This window comes from Lutra lutra, chromosome 8 (genome assembly GCF_902655055.1).
Source record: "Lutra lutra chromosome 8, mLutLut1.2, whole genome shotgun sequence".
In the NCBI taxonomy this organism is placed as follows: domain Eukaryota; kingdom Metazoa; phylum Chordata; class Mammalia; order Carnivora; family Mustelidae; genus Lutra; species Lutra lutra.
In genome coordinates, this window is record NC_062285.1 from 23273188 (window position 1) to 23285407 (window position 12220).

General features: G+C 42.7%; 1 protein-coding gene across 2 annotated transcripts in view; it reads right to left on the minus strand.

The window, feature by feature from the left end:
• Positions 1-11761, minus strand: part of PTER (phosphotriesterase related) — a 68851-nt gene extending 57090 nt beyond the window's left edge. Inside the window, exon 1 of one of the 2 annotated variants that reach the window (XM_047739401.1) lies at positions 11622-11761. The gene's annotated coding sequence lies outside the window, so the exon portion shown is untranslated. Of the gene's footprint in view, positions 1-11581 lie in introns of both variants that reach the window. The other variant, XM_047739402.1, reaches the window with a different exon arrangement.
• Positions 11762-12220: the final 459 nt, after the last annotated feature.

The window sequence follows — 12220 nt, forward strand, 5'->3', positions numbered from 1 at the left end:
CTTCTGCAGTGGCTCCCCATGAGCTCACCCTGTTTAGACATTAGATAAGTGGGGATATTAAGGTATAGACAATCAGGCAGAACATTTCTATACAAGAAATGAGAACTCTGTTGATACTGATCTAATTCATTTTCTGAGCCATTCTCGAACAAACTATATTGTATTTTATATATTTTACATATATATATGCATGTATATTTATATATATTTATATATAAGTTATATATACATTTACATATATCTGTATTTTTACATATTACACTTTAGAGTATTTACTATAAACTTCAGATTATTACTAACAGATGAATTAAATAAAAATACTTCACAACGCAGATTAAGACTTTCTTATATCACTATGCTGCTTATGACTAAAATAGAGGCTAGGTTAAAATAATCCCAGCTTATTAGCCCTCAAGAAAATGATGCTGAGTGTCTAAGCAACTGAAAACTCTTGGCTCTTTCCCAAAGAACAGCTACAATGATCCATTATGTATCTGGGCATATATGTGTACATTTTTTTATACACACACATATCCAGTATTCACACTGTCTAATTATCACAGTGCAAGTACAGAAACTATTCTGGAAATTGTTTTGTGCCAACGTTACAGCCAAGAATCATTTGATGTCTTAGTGGACAGTGAGATAAGGAAAAAAAAGTCAGTCATCTGCTTGTTTTTTTTGTCAGTGTTTTCAGTAGGTGTGATATATATCCCACGGGTGGTTCAAACCAATTTTAGGTGATATATGGGCATTTAGAATGTCTTAAACACATATTTGTTTATTTTAATCTGTTTTAGAATAAATGTTGCAAGCCTCTGATCTTATGGATATTATTTTTTTAAAAGATTTTATTTATTTATTTGATAGAGAGAGATCACAAGCAGGCAGAGAGGCAGTCAGAGAGAGAGGAGGAAGCAGGCTCCCTGCTGAGCAGAGAGCCCGATGCGGGGCTCGATCCCAGGACCCTGAGATCATGACCTGAGCTGAAGGCAGCGGCTTAACCCACTGAGCCACCCAGGTGCCCCTCTTATGGATATTATTGTTTAGAATAAGCTGAAGTAAAAAAGTGGGTTAAAGAAAAATATTAATTAGAGAAGGTAGTACTTGGTCATAACAAACATGCTTTACTTTATTTTTTTAAGATTTAATTTATTTATTTGAGGAGAGAGAGCACGAGTGGTGTGGAAGGGCAGTGGGAGAGGAAGAAGCAGACTCCCCACTGAGCAGGGAGCCTAATGAGGAGCTCCATCCCGGGACCGGCTGAGCCACCCACACGCCCTGCAAACATGCTTTAAAAATGATAGGAGAATGAATCAAATTTGACAAATCTGAGAAATATTAATGTGTGATGAATTATTTCATTCTGATGACTATTACACTGAGTTTGTGAAAATTAAAAGGCATTTAGCATCTCTACAATATCTTGTGACACCTTTATTTTCTCTGACCTATTCAAGAGCTATCTCCTATTCTGGGGATAACATATTCCTAACTCATTAGAAATATAATCATGACTTCTAATTAGGCAGAGAAAGCTGTCATCCAATTTTAACTCTCAGACTTTTTGTTGGTCTGATAATTGTTGACATCATTTTAAATGATGTTGATTTAAAGATATTAAGTATGACAGACGGTGTTGGGGCACCTGGGTGGCTCAGTCGGTTGGGCGTCTGCCCTTCAGCTCATGCCATGGTCCTGGGGCCCTGGGATCAAGCTCCACATTGGACTCCCTGCTCAGTGGAGAGCCTGCTTCTCCCTCTCCCCCTGCTGCTCTCTCTCTCAATTAAATAAAATCTTCAAAAAATATGATATGTGGTATCAAGAATATAGATGAGACATAACGGTCAGACATGGTACAGTTATTGAGTAAACTTTCCAATTTTCATAGAATAAAACTCTGAAGTTGAATACATCATTCTTTGTAAAGAAACAACATATAGATAAAGAAACTTTCCTTTTTGCTAATGCTATAAAAATCATCACATTATGTAAGAATAGTTAATGAGAATTTATTTTACTGAGGGATTCCTAACACAAAGATAAAAGTAAGTAAGTGAAAACGAGTTCACAAAAAACTACACCATCCCTACATAATGCACTGTGCAAATTCCATATAAAAATCCTTTTACAATTCTGATCTTGTCTATCAAAAAGCAAAGAAATTTAGAAATTAATCCTTTCGACTTCACCATAGCAAGATTAAGTAGTAGCAAAGGTTCAGGAAGTGTTCCTAATGCTGGAAACTATGTTCTTTTATCTATTTTAAATCTAACAATTAAATGAATAGAAATATTGTACATTTATTCAATAGACAATAGATAAACTATATAGAATCTTCACATTTTAAACCTGGGTCTCTTAACTCGGATATTTTGGTCTTTCTACTGAAATACACTGATAAACAAAGAGTGAATAAAGAATGCGTGGGAGGAATGGATTATGTCAAAAAAGGGGAAAGGGGGCCCTGCAGAGCAGGATGTAGGAAAACACCTCCCACCCCTTACCCTGGAACACCCACCAGATCAAATATGGGTGTAAGGTCAAAGCTCAGTAATGTCAGTGCTAAAACAGCAGATTCTTTACTTCTTATACCTTAAGCTGATCCAAAGTATTTATACAGGACAAAGAGGAACACCTTGAAGATGCACCTCGCTGAATGAGAATGGGGAGGGGGCAAGTTCAAAGCAACCCAGAAGCCAAAGGAAATCAATGTCAGGTCTTTGACTTATGCAGCAATGTGAGTGAGACTTGCACCAGAGAGGCCCAGGACAGTCCCTAATCCTACCTGTGGAAGCTTTGGGAACTTGAACGGGCAATGGCAGTGACAGGAGGGAGACAGGGCTTTGGAGAAACAGACCTCGAAGCACACTCAGCAGAGATGTTTTCTTGCCTAGTGACAACCTGGAAAGACCCTTCCTGCAGTAGCAGAGGACTTTTTTTTTTTTTTTTTTTTTTTTAATAGAAAGTACTAGACAGAAGGCATTCGCCAGGCGTGGTGCATTGATTGGAAGCCAGCGCCCTTTTCTTTGAATTCACGTGTGAAATGGACTTGTGCAACTGTAAATGGAAAGTGTCTGAAGTGAAAGACTCTACTTGGAGAAAATGCAGCTTGGGCAGCGATTCTGTTCTGTTAGCTAATCTATTCTATTCTATTCTATTCTGTTAGCTATTCTATTCTGTGACTGGTAGAAAGGCAGACTCATGAAGTGACAGACATGCCATACACCAGGGAGTGGTTAATAAAAACATGTCAAATAATCTGGGTCAAAACTAGCAAAGATACCCTTGGACCCTGGATAAGGGTGCCAACAATACTTTTCTATGGAGCAACTGGTAGTGAAAACCACACTCTACTTACACATGTATTGTCTTACATATGCACACATACTTCACTATCCAAATGTAATTTCTCCCTGAAAACACAATAGGTACCAAATTTTGCATTGCAGGAGGTTATATATCACATTTATTTATTTTTTAAAATTATTTCATTTCAACTTTTTAATGTGGGCATTTTCAAAAGCTTGCCTATGTGGGGAGAATAGTGTAAGGAACCTGTAGGTATCTAGCACCCAGCTTCAACGATAGATTCCAATAAAAAAAGTTTTTAAGGGGAAAATGAATGTTTCACAGCTCATTCAAAAACACCAACCAGTTATTCCAAATATTACTAAAATACTCTTATAAACCCATACAATAACAATCTTCTAAGGATTTCTGGCAATTAATGAGCTGCAAAAGACATTCTTTTTTGGAATTAAAAAAAAAATTATTATTCTATTCTGAAGGCAGACGGTAAAGCTTTCCAGAAACAACTATAGTACCCATGGTAGATGGAGAGAGGGGACAGTCAAACTGAGGTATTGGAGGCTTTCAGAGTCGCAATACTTTTTCAAATGTAAGAGCTTTTCTAGCTTCTTATGTTCATCACCTCTCTTAGACATTTTCAGTTGATGACATGAAGGCAACACAAGATGTTGACCTCTAAGGGGGATATCTGAACTATAGGATCACAGTGTCCTCCACATCCTGTTGCCCTTTTTGATGACACAAGTATGTGGACTAATATTCACAAGTTTGGATTCAAAGAGGAAATTCTGAGGAAAAAATATTGGCGAGTTATAAGAAATATTTGGATGGTGGGAGTTCAGATGGCAAGGTATACTTAACTATGTACATTTTATGGTTAACCACTTAATAAAGTACATAGGATTCAGGTAATCATGTTGCTACAATTTCTATCTAATTACTTCACTGTTTTAAGTCACAAGCATAAAACTCTCCTCCAAGTAATGCTAAGAAGTTCCCAAGCTGAGTAGACCCTCCAAAGTAGTCATCACTTGGTTGCTCACATTTGATAATCAATGAAAGTAACTCCAAAAACGGTAGTTTCCACAGACCATTATTATTACAGTTGAGAAGTATGGACTGAATTGTGTTCCCCCTACCTCATAAGTTGGAGTCTTAACCTCCAGTACCTCAGCATGTAACTGGATACGGACATATGGCCTCTAAAGAGGTAATTACATTAAAATGGGGTTTGGGCAGTGAGTCCTAATTCAGTATGACTATTTTATGAGCAGAGATTAGGACACAGACAACATAGAGGGAAGACCATGGAAGGACACACAGAGGAGGTAGCCACTGGCAAGCCAAGAGAGGCCTCATAAGAGACCAAATCTACCAACACTATGACCTTGGTCTTTCAGCTTCCAGAACTGTTAGAAAATAAATGCCTGTTGTCTAAGTCACCCTGCTGGTGATATTGTGTTATGGCTGTCCTAGCAAACCAATACCATCAGTGATGGAGGTCATCTAAGCCAAGCTACGGAGGTGGCCTTTAATTACACGTGGAGGATCTGGGTCTACAGAGTGGGTAGAAACTTTGTTGAAAGGGCTGGGGGCACCTGGATGGCTCAGTGGGTTAAGCCTCTGCCTTCGGCTCAGGTCATGATCCCAGGGTCCTGGGACTGAGCCCCGCATCGGGCTCTCTGCTCAGCGGGGAGCCTGCTTCCTCCTCTCTCTCTGCCTGCCTCTCTGCCTACTTGTGATCTCTGTCTGTCAAATAAATAAATAAAATCTTAAAAAAAAAACCACTAAAAAAAAAAAGATTCTCTCTCCATTTTTTTCTGCCCCTCCCCCAAGCTCTCTTTCCTCTTTCAAAAAAAAAAAAAAAAAATCCCCAAATCAGTATATATACAATTTTGAAAATAGTAAGCAATATCAAGAAATCATTGTCACTACACAGTAATACTAAGGAGTTTTTGGTTGCAGTGGACTTGGAATTACACAAAGGAGCATTAAATTGACAACAATATTTACCAATATTCTCTTCTAAGTGCTTTTCAAACACTAAATAATTACCCAATTAAGCCACTGCAAGATAAGCTGTTATTACTCTGGATTTAGTGAAAAGGACTAATAATTACTATTTTAACAGTTTCTGTGAAGAAAGCCTCAATGTTTACCGAACACAACTGTGAGAACACCCCATCCGTTTAGCAAGTAGGGAACAGAAAAAAACACAAAAGGTTGATTAGTTAAGTGAATTCAGGGAAAGACAGAGTTGATTAAGAACTAAGAGCCACGACCTGTGAAAACAGAGAACTTAATATGCAAAGCGGTGACCAAAATTGGCAGAAGGCTATTTATGAATCCTGCCAATATTCAATGTTGCAGACTGACAATGGAGAATCTGTGGTCATGCCCTCAGCGACATAATTCATCACGCTAGTGCTTGGGGCGGTCATGTCCAAGCAATTTATCATCATCATATCACTCGTCTGAGTAAGAGAGGGGGAGAACTTTGATTGTTAACCTCTAGGGAGAATGGATTTATAGCCAACATCCCTAGGAATACAGCATAGCTCTGCCCGAAGCAAAATGTTCCCTGCTGCGCTTCTGTTTGACTCAGAGTAGAAGTGTGAACACATTGCCTCTAGGACACTGAGAGCAAAACCGAGGTCTGATGCCCTTAGCTCAAAAATAAGATAGCCAGGAAACCATATTTAAAATCCTTGAAGCTGCGTTAAAAAAAAAGGCTTATGGATGATGCATTTCAAATGTCCTTTGGTGACAAGATCATTTCTGAGATGCATCCGTGGATAATCATATTTGGGAAGAATCATCTCTTTTATTTTTTTTTTAATTTTATTTATTTATTTGAGAGAGAGAGGACAAAGGAGAGCGCATAAGCAGGGGGAGGGGCAGGAGGAGAGGGAGAAGCAGACTCCCTGCTGAGCAGGGAGGCCAATGTGGGGCTCAATCCCAGGACCCTGGGATCATGACCTGAGCCAAAGGCAGATGCTTACCTGACTGAGCTGCCCAGGTGTCCCCACATTGAGCCTTTCTGTATTTTACATTTTAACAACGGCTACCCTTACAGGGTGTAATGAAACACCTAACTACCATTTTGCCCCTGTGATTAAAATCATGAAGCTGATTATTGTGGAAACAAGTAGGCCTGTCTCCCTAACAGTAAGGGCAGCGTTAGGCACAACAGTGAGCCTTCTACAGCACCTTCCCTCCCAGTCTTCCAAGGTGTCTGTTAGACTGGAAATCAGTAATTCCTGGATGCATGCGGCTCAGCTCTTTCCCGAGTCCATTAGTCAGGATAGGCTAATTTCTGCTGTGGTAACAAACAAATCCCCAAATCTTGGGCCTAAACATAAGAAAAGCTTGTATCTAGCTCTCCCTACATGTCTAACACAGGTCGACAGGGGGCGCTGCTCTGTGTCCTCCTGTCCCGTCCAAGCTGACCAAGCAGCCACTATCTAGAAAATTGGTGGTCGCTGTGGCAGAGGGAAAGAGAATGTGACAGACCTCTCACTGGCTCTTAAAGCATCTACCTGGAAGTGACATGTCACTCCACTTACATCTCATTGGCCAAAGCAAGGCACATGGCCATACCCCGCTGGAAGGGGACAGAGAGACTCCCACACAAAGCATGTGGACTCAGGCAGATACTTCTCACTGAGTTTCATGAAGAGGCACTCAGAGCCGGTTTAGGCCAGGTGGCCAGGTGGGAGCAGGTATTTTATTTTTCTCCTTCTTCCTTTTTTTTTTTTTTTTTTTTAAAGTGAGGGAGGATGTCTATGAATGAGAAGCTTTTTTTAAAAAATGAAAGTCTTTTTAGAAAAACTTGGGACTACTGAAAACACACCCTAAAGAACATCTGGTGTGTAAAAAATATATTCAACCATCTTAGGTCCTCCTGTTAACAGTGAAGTTCATAGGGCTACTGAGCAGAACTTAATCAGGAATTAATTTTCCCATTGTTACTGGATGGCTCACTGGGCTATTTAAGACATTTGAGGAGAAAGAATCCTCATATGGTAAACGCTGTAAAGCATATGGAAGGAAGGATGGGCATTTTCCAAGGTCAGTAGTTCTTCCTATGTTATTCAGTTCATTATTTTGTCTTCAGATTTAATTCTGAAAGTAACCCCTAAAATCCTTACATGGGGCTCTCTACCAACTATAATCCCACACCGAGAGGGCACTGAGGATACAGACATAGATTTCTCGAGACTCTGAATGTTCTAACCTATATATGTGTTCTCCTTTTCTCTGCTTTTATCTGGGTCAAAATTTAACTACTCACACTGCAAACTATATTAAATTGCATTTTTTCAGAAATTCTTTTCACTTCAGCCATATTCAAGCTATCTTCTGCCCCTACATGGGGAAGGGGAAAGTTGTCCAGTGAAACCTGTCCTTCAGTGTAGTCACCCCAAAACACACACTGTGCTGGTTCTCTTCCTACCTCACTCACCATCCTCCTTTGCTGGCTCCTCCTCCACTGATCTCTAAGTACTGGGGTCCTGGGTACTGGGTCCAGGTTCCTCCTCCCTTCTCTACCTATATTCTCTCCCCGGGTCCTGTTATACACTTCCAATAGCTTCATATATCACGATTAATGACTCCCCAATAATTATCTGTAGCCTAGATCTCTCCCGTCAGCTGCAGTATAATATACCCACCAGCCTATATGACATTTCCCCTTGGACATCACATAGACCTTGTGGTAAGGCAGATGGTACAATGGCACCCAACAACATCATCCTTCCTGGTATTCACACTCCTGTGTTGCTCCCCAACACACACACACACACACACACACACACACTGCACCAGGGCTGGTCTGTGTAATCAACAGCAAACAACAGAAGTAACAGCATGCTACTTCTGAGATCAGGTTTTTTGTTTTTTTGTTTTTTTTTTTTTAAAGACTGACTTCTATCTTGGGTTCTCCTTCCCTCTTGGAACATTTGCGCTGGGGGAAGCCACATCATGAATAGCCCTATGGAGAGGTCCATATGGTAAGGAACTAGCCTCCAGCCAACAGCCACCCAAAATCTGTCAACAGCCCTGTGAAGAAGGTAAGAAGCAGAACTTATGGCTCCAGTCAAGCCTTGAGATGACCACAGCCCCGGCTGATGGACTGACTCTACCATTACAAGAGACTCCGAGCCAGAACAAACCCAACTATCCAATGCACAAATTTTAGACCCACAGAAACTGATAACAAAGGGCTGTTGTTTTAATCAGCTAAATTTTAGGGCATTTTAAAAAATATAGTAATAGGTAACTAATCTACACATCACAGAGTTAATACACCCCAAATGTAACTTTCCATCTCCCCTACCCCAATTCCCAATTTGTTCTTTCCCTAGCCTTCCTCTTCTTAATTAACATTTACCTCTGCCCAGCTTCTGAGCCAGCATCTTGAGAATCACCCTTGGCTTCTCCTTCCCTTTCACCACCACCTGCCATTCATCAGTCAGTTCTATAGAATCAAAATCCAAAGCATTTATCAAGTCCATCCCTACAATGAAATGGATTAAGAGCCCACTTTGCATGAGGTTCCGCATCAGGTGCTGGAGAAACAGCAGTAAATAAGACATGCCAACCCCACCCTCACATAGTTGACATTCTCCTAGGAAGGAGTAAAGAATTCATTAACAAAAGAAACAGTATGTCATATGGGAATAAGTTGTATGCAGGAAAACTAAAGGAAGGGAGGGATGGGAATGCAGGGGATTTGAGGGGTGCTAGAATATTATTTTAAATATGGTTGTTAGGAAGGCCCTGCTGGTAAAGTGATGGTTAAAGATTCCACATTCTCTAGCTTTACTGCCACTACCCCAGCCTGAGCTACCCCCATCCTTCATTTGGGCTACATCATAGCCACCTCCGTGGGGCTTCCCTGCCCACAACCCTTTAGTGGTTTCCCACTGCTGTTAGATGAAAATCTAGAGAGCTTACCAGGCTGCACAATGCCCTGCAGGACCTGGTACCACCCTGTCTTTCCAACTTCTTCTTGAACCAATCGCCCCAGCTCCGTCTCAAAGATATTTTGCAATTTCTAGAACATGCCAAGATCCTTCAGGGCTCCTTTGCCTGAGCAGGTCCCACTGAAAGTAATGAACATCGCTAAGTCCTTCTCATCCTTCTAAATTAGAAGGTCTTGGTGAGGACTCCTTTTCACAAACACATGCAAAGTGTCCCCCTCCCCACCCCCTCGACCCCACCAGTTCCATTTTCCTTTATCACAGCCTTCCGTTTATAATTTGTGTCTATTGGTTAATTAACTTGTTTGTTGATTTTTTTTCTTTGTTTCCTGAAGTCTCTCTGCCTCCAAACAGAATATAGACTCCTGGAGGCTAGAAACCTCATGTGTCCTGTTCCTTATCGGAGCAGCCCCACCGCATGTCCAGCTATACAACATGCATTTACTGAATGGATTAAACCAACCTTTCCTGGCCACCCTGTAATTTTGACACCAAGTGTGACCAAAAATATCATTAAACGGTAAAAGCAGAATCTTGTTTTCAAAAATCTATAGGTTTTTTGATCTAGTAGAGACCTAGAGATCAATTACTTTTATGTGCCAGAAAAGATAAGGAACTTGTACAAAGTCACAGAGTTGGAATCAGAAATAGAATTAGGTTCAACTCATGGGTCCTCAGAGTTCTTTAAGCCAGCCATCTGGCTTCCTGCCCCCCTCTACCAGAGTACCTTTAGTTCCTGTTAGACAGGGGCAGACTTGTGAAAAACACAGGTACAGGGTGGCTAAGTGGTAAGAGCACAGGTTTTGGAATTGGAAAGACATGGATTTTTTTCTAAACTTTGCAGCAGTGTGGCTTACCCTTCTGTGCCTTACCTTCCTCCGCTGGAACAGGAGAACACTGACATAGAGCAATGTTAGGTGCACAGAGCTAAAAGAAGATCCCTGGTGATTTGCGTTTACTAACTGATTTTATGTGTGTGTATATATATATTCCTATCATGACTCTAAGATCAAGGAATGAAAATAAAATGCATTTTGCTATTTTATGCCCCAAATCTATATTACAGATATTTTAGTAACTTTTATAATAAGACAACATCTAGCCTCCACAAATGAAAAACATAATTTCATAAAGCAGCACGCTGTGAATTTTGTGTTCAAATTATCCTTTTTAAAATTAAGTTGCTATCTTGCTATCAAGTGCAAGTTGTCTGATCTCTCTTTGCAGTGCGCACGGAGATTTCTTTTTTTTTTTAAAGATTTTATTTATTTGACAGAGAGAGATCACAAGTAGGCAGAGAGGGAGAGAGGAGGAAGCAGGCTCCCTGCTTTAGCAGAGAGCCCGACATGGGGCTCGATCCCAGGACCCCGGGATCATGACCGGAGCTGAAGACAGAGGCTTTAACCCACTGAGCCACCCGGGTGCCCCCGGAGATTTCTTTTTAAAAGGGATGAGTTATTTCTGGAATCACATTAGGTCTTTAGGATAACTGCTGTGCACCTCTGCTGTCTATGCAAAGTAAAACGTAACCGGCTAAGTCGGTGTCATAAGTCTTGGGGCTCTTTTCTCCCTGACGTTCATTCTATTTGACAATGAAAGCGATGATCCTTTAGGAGAGGAGTAAATGTTTGTCAGTTTCCTCCGCCGTGGCGGTGATTTAAGGACGAATGGACACGTTTTTATACAAGGCAGAAGCTCTCTGTAAATGTGTCCCCCTCGGAGGTGTCACTGCACCTGAGGCGTCTTCGCAAATATCACAACACTGCGGCTGTAAATACCAAGCTCTTATCCAAAAGGCAGGCGCACTTAAGTGTGTTTCGAGTACCTTTAGGATAGAAGAACCAGGAGACGGTAAAACAAAGGGCAAGGGCAAGGCCCAAGGCTTAGAGGTGTGACTTCAAAGCTCATTAAAGGAGAACGGATAGGGGAGAGAAGCCCCCGGCCCAGCGCAGCTGCCAGACGACAACTCCGAAGCCTTTCTGTCGAGCAACGCTGAGCTCGCGCCACGCGGGGCCCTCGGGCCCTGCCCCGCGCCGCACTCTCGGCCTCAGGTTTCAAGCCAGGCTTCGCTGGACTTTTAGACTCTGGGGCTACCAGCTGCTTCTAAGCCCAGGCCAGCCTCCTGGGTTTCGCGCAGCCTCGCAAACCCCGTCTTTGCAGCTTCCCCGGCGCATCTGGCTGCTTTGAACCTCCCTTCCCCAGGGGGACCTCCGCGGGGTCTCCCCGCAGGGATTAACGCGAAAGGCTCGGCCGCAGCGCCTCCCCGCGGACCTCACCCTTCCTACCCTGCCCACAGCTGCCGCGCCCGCTCCGGCTCCCGCGCACCTTCCCTTGGCTCGCTGCGCTCCGCCTTCTCCCCCGGGACCCTCAGCAGGGCGAGCTTGCGGGGACTTCAAGTCTCCCCGACTCCGGCTCCCACTCCACCCTCGGAGTGGTCTATTCCCCGCCCCGGGGTCGCTGGGCCGAATTTTGCAGGATCCGGTCACGCCCTGCGGCCCCAGCTACGCCCCATCTGGCCCTACGCCACGCCCAGCCGGGGGGGGGGGGGGCTAGGATGTGTGCCCGGGCCCGCCCAGCCCGCCTCCAGGCCAAGTCCCGGATCAGTCTGGCGGGTGGCCTGCCCTAACCTTGGAATGGCCAAAGAGCTCAAAGCCGCAGGATCCGTTCAGCGGCTGGGTTGGGAGCCCACTTTCTCTGCGTAAGAGTCTATTGTAGGTACCCCCCAAATGTCCTAGCACGAAAAGGACTAGGAGTTAGATCCCCCAAGGGGAAAAAAAGCGGCTACATTTTCCTTGAAAGTCCTTAAGAGTCGCAGGTCTTATAGAAAAGACTGCTTTGGCAAAGATTTCGGCTTCCTCCAAAGATTGCTAATCAGAGGGACGCATTGGCAATTTGTTATCTTAAACAGGATTTGGATCATCGTT